The following is a 13,120-nucleotide window of genomic DNA, read 5'->3' as shown; positions in this document are numbered from 1 at the left end:
TACAGAGTTAAATAGGACTACAAATCGCAGAATTCTTAGAAAAAACTGAACAGGCCTAACTAGTCTCCAGTATACTGTTCGGAGGTGCATACCTCACCTAGCTGTTACTCATAGGCATTCTCAGCATTGCACCACAATCTAGCGAGGATTTTGTGGGCAAATGTATGCCTTCACTCTTTCTCATGACTGACTTAACAGCACTGGGAAGGTATCATAATTACACCTGCAAAAGTCGTGATTTTCTTGCAAAGCCCCAAGTCGAAAACAACGTGCTGTGTATGTTTTCTGAAATTTCTGCAAGCAATACAGAACGTTTGTGATGAAAAGTAGTTTTCAGTGCAGCTTATCTGCAGACCGAAGAATTTGGCTGAAAAAAAACCGTACCCTGTGGAAATCACCTGCGTCACTCTGTGTGGAACGGGCTGGTTCGAACCTTCTATTCGTCACGAGTATTCCGGTTTCCGCAATCCGTGCTGACGTGGGCTCCTCTAGGAGAGGCGGATCTCACTACAACAATGGTTTTGGTTAGTGTTTGAAGCACAGCACCTGGGACATGTGTAAAGTGTTGCCTTTGGTAATGAGTAAAATCATTCACTGCCTTTTAGGGCCGCACACAGTGCGCACAAGGTCGAATGAAGATAAATGGATATAATATGCCTCTGCAAAAAGGTTTGGTCATTTAAACAACATGGGGGATCTGTATTCATTATGGAAAGTAATTTTGATGATTAAAGCCCAGCAGGGAATGCATATCATGCACAGGAATGCCTGCCCTTTTTCGTCGCAGAAGCCTCTTACTCGCTTATTTGGTGACCCCTATTCTCTGCTCACAATTTCCCTTTATTATGTTCAGAAAACATGTGATGAGAGAAGCCAAGACGCAAAGGAAAGTTTAGCGGGGTTGGAAGTAATTTCTTCTTTGTCCGAGCCTGGAAAATAGCTACAAAACTCAAGTTTGAAAGCTATATTTCTATTTCCACATTCCTTGCTAAAACATAAGGCATGATCACTGTATGGTGCCAAGGCACAGAAAGGGGCATGCAAAGAGGTAGTGCTTAGCTGTCGGTAGCAGCCGCTAAGTACATAAGAAAAGGGAGAAAAACATGGGTTAAAAGTCACAACAAATAAAAAAAACAGAGAACACCCAGAAAAATAAGCACTACCCTCAAAGAAAGAAACGGAATGGGTAACAAAAATGAACAAACATTTACAAGTGCAATCGGTTTGTGTTGCCCTGTCGTGTCTCCAAATCTGGACATTGGCCAAGGGTGTATCTGTGCTATATTTAGGGTAGATACTTCTTAGCATATGGCTTAGCATATATACTAGCGTGTATGTTACATATGTTTACTTGCACTGCTTCCCCTTTTGCGAGATTCGGAAACATTAATATATACAACATTATTTACAATTGTTTCTTGGCTCTATCATTACTTCGCCCCTCACAATATGTCAGGAATTGCCAACATTAAGTCCAGGGTCAACATTGTGCTAGGGTAGGAACCATCATAATGCCACACATATGATATGCATTATCAAAATTCTGCAATGAATGTTCACAATTTGATTGAAAACATCACCATACTCCTAAATTGAATATCAAGCTACGGCTGGATAGCCAGTGTGCAATGGATGCTAAACATATGCCAAGAATTTTTCAGTTGAAAATATAAGTTTATTTGGACGATTGTCCTTAAACAGATAAACACATCATCAAAGCAATATTTTTTCCATAAAAACTTTAAAACAGTGAATGACTTGTATCTCATTAAAATAGATCACACACGACTTAAACTAATCACAATTCAATTTTTTTTTTACTTTTTGCATAAATCTCCCTAAGGCACAGGCAATATCTAAATTCAGCATTTCTGTTAGGAGGACACTTGCAGAAAGTCTATTATGTGTACTGTATTTTTTAAAAATGGGGCGTAAGATCTCTTTTCGTAGTTCTAAAAACTTTGAACAGTCCAATAAAATATGCATCATATCGCATGTAGTTCCCGCTATACACTTACAATTCCCAATGCTATCTATCATCTCTTTTATTACTCTAGTATTACAATAGCAAAGATTCAATCCAATTCTTAATCTTAGGACTTCTCTCATCAGCCATCTGTTTGGTAGTCTATCAATATAAGGAAAATGTACATCTTTTAGCCAGGATTGGTTCATAAAATGTACCAACTTTTTTGTCGCCAGGTAATCTTGGTCCTCGGCTCGGGATACTTCATTTCCAACTTCCCTAAGAGCCCTCCTCGCAACCTCCATTTGGAAGGTCACTGGGCTTACATCCAGTCTCAGCAGTTTGTTAACTAACCTTAGGGAATTTCTAACCCCTTTAGCCCATGATAGTTCACTCATCATGGCTTCCCTCCTGCACATTGCGAGTCTTTATGATCTTTCTCAAAGCCCAGGCGCTGCCAGAATCTAACTAAGGCCATACAGACTGTTATTTTCCATGAGGTTACACATGTTTCTAACCTTACAGCTTGCACCATTGAGCATTTGGGGAGTGAAAATAGATTTTTCAAAGCTTTTCCCTCCTCGGCGTCCCAACCATGTTTACCGCCCAAAAACAATAACTCCGCCCCATATAGACATTGCGAAGGTACCATAGCTAAAAATGCCTTTAAACCGGCCTTTCAGATTTTTCTCCATAAATTCCATTACATTTCTTTTAATCCCATCTGTGTCTAAAATAATCCGAGCCCAGTTTGCCGTGTGAAAAAGTTGTATTTGGCTCAACAAGTTTCTAGGAATAGTGTGACCCATCAACGTCTCCCACAACTTCCCACGGTATGCCAAGAATTACCAGCATACAGCAAGGAAAACGGTTATATCACGAGTGGGCACCATTGTGCCTTGGATAAACACAATATGTCAAGAAGGACAACCTTTATCTCAAGTTGGGCATTATGCCAGAAATACACACCATCTTACCATGGAGCCCTGAAATATTCAACAACTTGCTACCATTATGCCAAGGTCAAGCAGTTTGCCAATAGTGGGAAATATGTCATGCATGCCCAGATGGTGCAAACAAAAGACACCATTATGTGAGGTCAAGCATTTCACCGGGGATGGGTAATGGGCATTTCTCCCATGGCTGCCCACAAGTTGGCAAGAAACACCTACAGTATGTGAAGGCCAGCAAGGATGGTCAATTAGCACCAACCATCACATAGATGCCCACAAGTTACCAGTTTTTACCACCATTGTGTTAGGGCCAAAATGTTACCAGGGTTAGTAGTCCACACACCACTCATGCACACTCTGAAAGAAACACAATCACACACACACACACACACACACACACACAAACACACCCTCTCTCTCATGGACACATACTTGCACAAGCACAAACACTTGTTTTTGATATGTGTCCTTTCCGCTCCACCCTGAGACACTTTGGTGCTCTGGCTGCCCCATTTTCCCCTCACATGGCTGCTCCCAGCTTCTGTACCTGACCGGTACGCGTGGGGCAGATCAGCACCTCAGTAGCTTTATGCAGGAGTGTGGTAAAAAGAAAGTTACTGGATGGAAAGGGGGAAATGAGTCACTGGAGGAAAGGGTTGAACAAGGAATGACTCAGGTAGCCGAAGAGATTGCAACTGGGAATGCCTTGAACAGATGGGATAGAGAATAAGGCTCATCCTTATCTGTGGACTGCAGCCCCAGGGATGGAGTATCTGCTGCTCCCTGGGGTTCAGTGGAGCTACATGCAAAAGGATTTTATACCCTGCAAAGATAAGCATGTGTATTCACATGTGCAGCAGAGCCTGCAGATGGCATTGGCGGGTGGACGGCTTCTACTGCATATGTATGTGCAACAGGGACTGTGGGGGGAATTTACAGACGGGGTACTTTAGAAGAGGGACACCTGCATAGGAGACTCCTCGCAATATCTCACACAGGATAAGATCTTATGGTAGAGGGTGAGAGGGGGCTTATCACAGGTAAGTTCTTGAGAAGATAGAAATGGTTGCATCGTATAGTCCATATTGGTTCAACAGGTAAGAACTTTCCCATATCACAAGTAAATTCTCAAGTGAAAACAGCAACTTCTGACACAATCTTAACAAATGTATTGACCTGCTGGAGTCAGAATAAAGTTGAGATTCGGAGAGTCTGTGGGTCGGAGGAGGAGCTGCCAGGCAGCTTGCTTTGCCCATTCCAGGGTTCATGTTGGGAGGGGGGGTTGAGAGGGGAGGAGTAGCCCAGCCAAGCGGGTGATGTATCTTGGAATGGGGTGTTTGTAGGCAGAGGGGACATAATATATATCTGACTCATCATTTGCGCTGTCTGTGGCCGATAGAAGAGCAACAGACTCATCCATATGGGGCAGTCCCAAAGATTGGTGTGCTAACGCGGGATTACTGGTTACTAGTTACCTTACCAAATCCCAAACTAAGTCGACTGAATCGTTGGTACCTGTCATTGAGTAAAAGGTAATCTAACAATAAGTCAATCAATTTAAGAACTTACACCACTCTAAATGACCACTGACCAAATTTAAGTTTCAAAGATTTAATATAAAGTCAAAGATAACTGAAGATACAAACTTCTCAAAATGAGATTCAGAAGATAAATGGGTATCACTATGAACATGAACTTTTTGAATAGTCTGAGTCTGAAAAACAGAATAATGAGTACAACTTCCAATAACATAAGCGTTGCAAAAATGGATACAAGTTGCAACCTCAAAGTCATTACAGAAAAGAAAATTAAGGTTAGTCTGTCCCTACACTATACTAAGTGACATCCCTACTTAACAAGATCTTTACCCCTCTAGGTGTCAGCCGTGATGACTTCCTAAGAAGATCACTCACTTCTCTTTGTCTCTTCTCTCTGATAATGGGTCTCTCCTGATCAGTCTATCTGCCTACCCATCCGCTTCCTTAGGCTCCCAAAATCATCTGCTCTGCTCTCCTCCCGGGTCTCTTTCCCTAATACCAAATCACATTTCGCATAGGAACGCCCCTTGGGACGCCCCTCACGTGGTACATCTTTGCGCGGTAAACTCCATGATGGTACTCTTCAAGACCCTCGTTAAAGTTGACCTTGGTTCCCAGGCTTCTTCTCCAGTGCGCCGATACCCCCTGAAATTCCTGGAGACTCCTACAGGCCTGCGCCAAGCGCCACTGAACAAAGTCCCTTTCATTCGAGCTGATTAGGACCCTCGCACCTGCATACAGTTCGTCCTGCAGTGGGCCTCAAATTCCAGACTCCACCATATCTTTAGGTCGTAAAACACACTCAAAGCTCTGTGCTGGACACCTCTCGACTTCTTCCCTAACGAGCACATGGCAGTTCAAACGATATGACATTATCAGTTCAGGCCTACTTGATTTACATGAAGCAAGTCCCTGCACTCTAAAACATTAACTTGATTTAAACAGCAACATTCTTAACTAGCATACGTTTCTAAAACAACACATCTATAAAACATATATTTCAACTTAATTCGATAATACATTTGTGGAAGAACCAGGTTAACCCCATCTCACATTATTTTAGCAGCACGTTTAGGTTTGCTGTGAATTGCCCTGAGGCCTACACATTTAACTGGATTTCAGAGTTACATTTAATTCTGACATGATTCTTTTAACATGAGAACGTGAGGTTTTCATATTCATTCCAACATTTCTACATTAATCTCACACAGTTATGATTATTGTTACTCTACTTAAACATTCTATACATTTCACTACTGAACATAAGACACTCTGTGTATTTCACTTCTAAATATAAAACACTCGTGTGTAAACATGTTTAAACTAACTACGTGCTTGTAAATATGGTGCACTTATACATTTTTCAGACTTGTGCTCTCTCAATCCCCCCTTTGATGACCTTCTGGGGTCATCACCATCAAGACACCATCACAAAATGTAGAACCCTTCAAAGTGAAGTCGTGGCAGTGCCACCTCTTTTCATTGTCTCTAATGCCTTTAGACTCCTGTATTGGGTGTCCTGCATCGCTGTCAACTTTTCCTCCTGTTTCCTCATAGTTCTCTGTAACCTATTTGCTCTATACCACTGATACAAACGCACCAATCCCCACAAAGTGATTACACAAATCACAATTATGATGATGGGTTTCAGTATGTACCAAACGATACCCTTTCCTAAGTTTGCAAACCAACCTCCAACTTTACCCATTCCATGACCTACTTTTTCCCACACGTTTATCTTTGTCAGATCCTCGATTTCGTAGTGTATGGCAGTGATGTTTCGTATGTACTTCTCTAGAGGTTTTGAATTGTCTGGAATGTAAGTGCAGCACTCCTGGACCTTCAAAGCCTTACAGACTCCTCCCTCTTTAGCTAACAGAACGTCTAAAGCAAGTCGGTTCTGAAGAACCATTGCCCTAATCGATTGCATCTCACCTTCTATCAGCATCAATGATCTAGCAGTACTGGCAGATAGCCTATCTACGACTGTAGCTAACCTCCTGATCCTAATGTCATTCAATATCAGTCCTAAGATAGGGAATGCAGCACCGAGTACATCTCCAACTACTTCTGCTGCACCCAGCCCTCTCTTCCACCTAGTTGGTATTTCTTTCTTTGTCGTTTCTAAATTCTCAACATGATATATTTTAGGGAAGACAACAGCCAGATAGCATGATCCATACCAATTATCTGGTAGCTTCACATAGGCATTTCTTCCACATACAAAATATACATTTGGAATTGCTTGCATCCCTTTCAAAAAATCCTTAGAGTAATACTCCAGTTGAAAGGCATGTTCACAATTGACTTGACCTACATAAAAATTCTCATAATAGGAGTAACTCCTGTGGATGCACAGTTTCCCCCGTTTCTCCTTATCTAAAGCAATTGGACCAATACTACCCTTTCTTTGATGTGCCCTTTCCTCCTTGGTCCAATCTGTTTCCCATTGTCCTGAGGCCTTCAGAATCTTCTGCCTCCTGTATCTAGTATCTACCTGCCCTATAAACTTTTTCTCAATTTCTGACACTTGACAAGTCAGATTGTTTCTTCGAGCATGTGAAGTATCTAACGTTTTCCATGGAATAAACCATTTGTGTAATCTGTCTTCGCTTTTGTAGTAGTCCCATTTGTTCAAATGCTTCAAATTCGGGACCTCTGGCAATGTCGAGTCGAAATTCGAGAAATAATACTCAAATCCTTCTCGTCCATAAAATATGCTCAACAGCAAACTGCACGTGATTCCATATGTCAACGGAAGATGATGGTATCTGATACCCTCCTCTACCGAAGCTGGTAATTGCATACAAACGTAGCAATTCTTCACCTCCATGACATCAACGTATTCATATAGCAATTTAGCATAAGCATTTGACCTGAAATTTCCCTGTGACTCATCTGTGTGTAACCTTTTTATTTCTGCATCTAACAACGCTTTGTCTTTATCATTGATGTTTCCCTTATCATTAACAATAGTGGTTCTCGGTGTTGACACTCCCTTGACCTCCTTGACTGCAGTTGCATCTCTCTCGTGTCCCACTATGTATGAGACAGTAACCACTAAAACTATCAGGGAAATCACCACTCCCAACAATGTGCCAACTATACATTTTGCCCTGCGGTTCGGGTTGCCAGCCTCCATGTTCTCAAACAGTGTAGTTCTTGACTTTCTTCCAGCATTCGCTTCTTCTTCTCTCTGTACAAAGTCTTTCTTTTACATATTGTCCCTCTTTGGAACACTTGGAAGCCGACAATTTACTCCGCAAAACAGTTTAAAGTCCTGTAGAAAACAGACAACCCTAGCCCTTCTCCATCCGCTAAAAGGAAACCCCTACCAATTTTCTTCTTCCACTCGGCGCTAGGTTATCTTGCAGTAATTTTTCAAAGTCCTTTCAGAAAGTCTTTTTGCAATCAAAGTGTTAGTCCAAAACAATGAGCATTCCAAGAGCTTCCACTACTCGCTCAAGCATTTCTAACCGAAGGAGAGTTCCCTCCAACACTGGATATCGTGAACAGCAAACTGGAAATTCAACTGTTTCTAAAATCAATTTTCTTATTCCGCTTAGGAGAGGAGGATAGACGATGTTGAGTGTCAGCAACCTTTCAGTCTCCGCCCCCGGTAGCAGGAACAGAATTTGTACAGTGATGATTGGGTCAGTTCTGATCAGGTTCACTTCCCTGACCCTCCCGGTTCTGTGCCCCACCGACATCTGCAACGAGGTAGGTCCAATCAGGAGTAGAGTATCTTCTACTAGGCACTCGCACCCTCCTTGATCTTCTAGGGCCCTCCTCGGTTCCCTCTTGGGTATCTTCCTCTTGATCCGAGTCTTCGGTTATAGGAACAAGTGTTTCTTCCTGGGCCGACCTCAAACTTAGCCTCCTGTCTCTTCCCGGCCAAGTGGCAGCCTCACACCTTGTTCTCCTATATCTCGTCCTCACACTCGGTTCTTGATCACGTTGGTACTGATCCGTGTCTGTTTCGTATTCACTGCTGCTCTCTCCTTCAGTTGCGTCTTCAGTCTCACTGCCGTCCTGCCTTCGCTCTTCTTCTGAATCCGATGCGTTCCCAACTTCTTCCGACACCCCCTCAGCTGCCTCAATCCCTTCTTGTGACTCTTCTTCCACTTCCGGGCTTTCGTCTGGGATAGGAGCTGTTCCTTCTAGAGGTGCTGGAACTCTTCGAGTATGGGATGCATGGATCCAATTTGGCAGCCCCCCGCACTTCACCGCGGTGTTCGTTATCAGGATTACCTGAAAGGGCCCACGCCAGCGAACATCTAGGCAGTTCTTCCGGACGTGTTTTTTAACCAACACCCAGTCCCCTGGGTTCAGGTCATGACACAGGTTCCTCGATGCTGGAACTTCAGCCGCATGCACCTGAAGGGACACAGAATGGATGGCGTCAGACAGTCCTTTACAATAATCCAAGATCAGATCATCTGTAATATTCAATAGGGCAGCAGTTGGAACTGTGGGAAGTCTCATGGCCCTCCCCATCAGAATCTCGTGTGGAGAGAGACCTGTCCTCCTGTCAGGGGTGCTGCGCATGCTCATAAGCACTAAAGGAAGAGCATCTGGCCAACTCAAAGATGTGGATGCCACTACTTTGGCCAATCTATTCTTCAAAGTGCCGTTCACTTGTTCCACAATTCCTGAAGCTTCTGGTCGATAACTACAATGCAGCATTTGGTCGATATTCAGTGTGGAGCACAACATCTTCACTATTTCGCTGTTAAAATGTTTTCCTCTGTCCGATTCCAAAGAGGCAGGCACCCCGAAGCGCGGTATCAACTCCCTGAGCAACAATTTAGCCACTGTGAGTGTATCGCACCTACGTGTAGGGTACGCTTCAACCCATCTGGAAAATACGCATACAATCACCAACACATACCGAAGGCGATTTACTCTTGGCATTTCGATGAAATCTAGTTGCATCCTATTGAAAGGCCCCCCCGACCTCCCAATGTGACTCAGTGTGACTGGTGTTCGTTTGCCTACGTTCAGTTGTTGGCAGGTAACACATCGCTTACATACTGATTCTGCTGCTATTCTAAATTTGGGGCAATACCAAGTTTGCCTAAACACTCTCATCATAGCATCCCTTCCTAGATGTACTGGACCATGTATTTCTCTCGCCATGGGATTTGCTAATTCTTCAGGTAACACAGCCCTCCCATCTGCTGAAACCCAAAAATCCATTTCGCTTCGCACGCAACCTGCTATTTCCCATGCCTTTTTCTCTGTTTCAGGTGCGTTCTCCTGCATCATTCTTAAATCCTCCCAAGTGTCTACAGTTTCTAACATCATGCTTAATTCAATTTTTTCTTCAGCACCATCTATTTCCACTTTTGAAAATGAATAATCTTGTTCCGCACAATAACGTGCGACTTCATCAGCGTATCTGTTGCCTTGTGACACAAAATCTGTATTCTTAGTATGAGCTACACACTTTACGATTGCAATGTCGACTGGACCTTGTAATGCTTCTAACAACAATCTCACAAATTCTCCGTTTCGAATGGGCGAACCAGAGGAGGTCATGTAACCCCTCTGAGACCACAACTGCCCGAAATCATGAACCACACCGAAACCATATTGGCTGTCAGTGTATATGGTGACTCTCTTTCCGTTTCCTGCTATGCAGGCACGAGTTAGGGCAATGATTTCTGCTACCTGTGCGGAATGTACTCCTTCCAGGCAAGCGGCTTACACAACTCCAGTAATGGTACAAACAGCATACGCTGCTCTCAATCGACCAGTATCGTCTCTTAAACATGAGCCATCAACAAAATAGATTTCATCGGGGTCAGACAACGGCTCATCCACAATATCTGGTCTGGGTTTCGTGCATAGTTCAGTCACATCAAGGCAATCGTGGTCTTCACATCCTTCGCCTTCTATTACAGTAGGTAATGGCATTAAAGTAGCAGGATTCAAGACAGAGCATCTCCTGAGAGTCACGTTCTCCGCGGCAAGAATAACTTGCTCGTAGCGCGTGAGCCTACTATTAGTCAGATGCTGCGTCTTCGTCCTGGTCATTAGCAATTCAACTGAATGTGGTACATACACCACCACTGGATGTCCCATCACAATACTCTCGCTCCTTTCAATGCTGACACCCGTTGCAGCAACGGATTTGAGACATCCGGGCAACGCTGCGGCTACTGGATCTAATGTAGCCGAAAAATATGCAACTGGTCTACGGGCATTTCCGTGGGTCTGTGCCAAGACTGACAAAGCACATCCCTCTCTCTCACAGCAATAGAGTGAAAATGATTTCTCATAATCGGGCATTCCCAGAGCCGGAGCACGACATAAATCGTCCCTCAGCTGCAAGAACGCCACCAAGCATTCTTCGTCCCATGGTACCGGATCACTCACCTCCTTGTGCTTCAGTTTCTGTAAGGGCTTTGCTTTCAGTGAAAAGTTAACTATCCACTGTCGGCAGTAACCCACCATTCCTAGGAACATTCTAACTTCCCTCTGTGTTGTAGGCGCATTCATCTTCATTATCGCCTCAATCCTCTCTGGTGACACCTTACGTTTTCCTTTCTCTAACCGGTGCCCTAAATACTGTACTTCTGTCAGACAATACTGCAACTTGCTCGGAGATACCTTATGTCCATTTTCGGCTAAATGGTTCAGTAAGGCAATTGAGTCTGCTTTACAGGCTTCCTCTGTCTCTGACGCAACAAGTAGGTCATCTATGTACTGTACCAGAACCGAGTTCTGCGGCAGTACTAGATTTTCGAGATTCTTCTTCAACAACTGGTTGAAGATGGATGGACTGTCTGTGAATCCTTGTGGGATTCGACACCATGTTAAAACGCGATCTTCCATTTTAAAAGCAAAAAGATACCTGCTCTCTTCATCCAATGGGATTGAAAAGAAGGCCTGGCAAAGATCTATCACTGTGAACCATTCTGCTTGACATGGTATTTGAAACAGTATCACTGAAGGATTCGGTACCACGGGACAACATGAAACGACTATATTGTTAATTTTTCGCAAATCCTGCACTATCCTGAATTTCCCACTAGGTTTCTGCAAACCCATAATCGGGGAGTTACAAGGACTACCCACGATTTCTTTCAGTATTCCCTGTTGTATCATTGACTCGATCACAGGTTTTATTCCTGCAATCGTTTCCTGGGACAATTTGTATTGAGGCGTTCTTGGAAACTCAGCATTTGGTTTTACCAGTATTTTTACCGGTTCTACCCCTTTAATCAATCCTATTTCATCTCCGGTGAAATCCCATACCTCTGACGCCACTGCATCTCGTAGGTCTTGGGGAAGATCTTCTACTGTCAGAGTAGGATATAGTTCTACACAGGATTTTGAATTGGCCACCTTAAAAGTAGCATCTTCATCGGTAGTCTGTACCTCCACTCCTTGCGGGGTGCAGTATATAGTGCAGTTCAATTTGCACAACAAGTCCCTTCCTAACAGACATACCGGACTCGAGTCACAAACCACAAACTGATGTTCGTTCATATGGTTTCCTATCTTCACAGACACTGGTTCTGTCAAGGGGCTAGTCATTCTTTTGTTCGCGACTCCTACCACCTGAATTGTTTCCCCTGACATCGGCAAGTCTGGAACCACCGCCGATCTCAGTGTTGATCGGGTAGCCCCAGTATCCACCAAGAACGTTGTGGGACACCTTGCCACTTCTGCCTCAACAAATGGCCCTCTTTGATCCACCTCTAGGACTGCCCCGAGGGTACAGTCCTCTTCACTGCTCACACGTTGTCCTGTCAATGGATCAATGTAATAACACTTTTCTTCCTCGATGAATAGAGGCATTTGTTTAAAGACCTTTCCCCCTGTCGCTACCTTCGGTGGCTGTGGGAACTGGGCCTGTGGAGCCGAAGTCCCCCCTTTGGCCACCTTGCTGCCTGGAACTGTCACCTTTGGAGTTGGGACTTCTTGAACCTGCTCTTCTACTTCTAGCTCTCCATTTTCAGGGTTAAAGGGACACTCGCGTCGCCAATGCCCCACCTGGTGACACTGATGGCACTTCGTCGTTTTCTTTAAAGTGGCAAAGTCTATCCTAGGTCTCTGCCCTTCTTCATTATCTTTGTTCTGACCGTTTGGTTTTCGTCCCATCCCCTGCTTCTGCTGGCCACCCTTCCCAGCGGACTGCATTTGCACCACCATTAATTTCTCCTTTAAATTCTTAGCTTTAGAATCTATTTCGTCACTACAGTATCTCGCATAACGTAGAATCTCATCTAGTGGTTTGTTCTGCCAACAGATTAAATGTTGCTGTATCATCAAACAAATATCAGGTCTCAACCCCAAAACAAACTTTGACACAAACTGCCCTATATCTTTGGGATCCATTACATCTAGTCCACTGTATTGCTTGAATGTTTTCAATAATCTTTCATAAAACTCGTGAACTGTCTCCTTGGGTTCCTGCCTCGTTCGGTCTATTTTCACCCAATCTATATCCTGTGGTGGTACCTTATCTTTCAACCAAGCTATTACCCTTTCATACTTTCGCATGACAATCTCGGACGGTCCATTAGTCCGAGCATCCCTCACTGGTTCAGTATTTGGCCATTCAACACTAGTCTTGCACGGGGTCCACAAATCAGATGGGACCACGATGTCAAACAACGTGTTCAAATCAATCCACAATACTTTCGAGATCT

The sequence above is a fragment of the Lissotriton helveticus genome, chromosome 5_1 (assembly GCF_964261635.1).
Source record: "Lissotriton helveticus chromosome 5_1, aLisHel1.1, whole genome shotgun sequence".
Classification (NCBI taxonomy): Eukaryota; Metazoa; Chordata; class Amphibia; order Caudata; family Salamandridae; genus Lissotriton; species Lissotriton helveticus.
The sequence above is the reverse complement of the archived record's forward strand: the minus strand, read 5'-3'. Positions refer to the sequence as shown.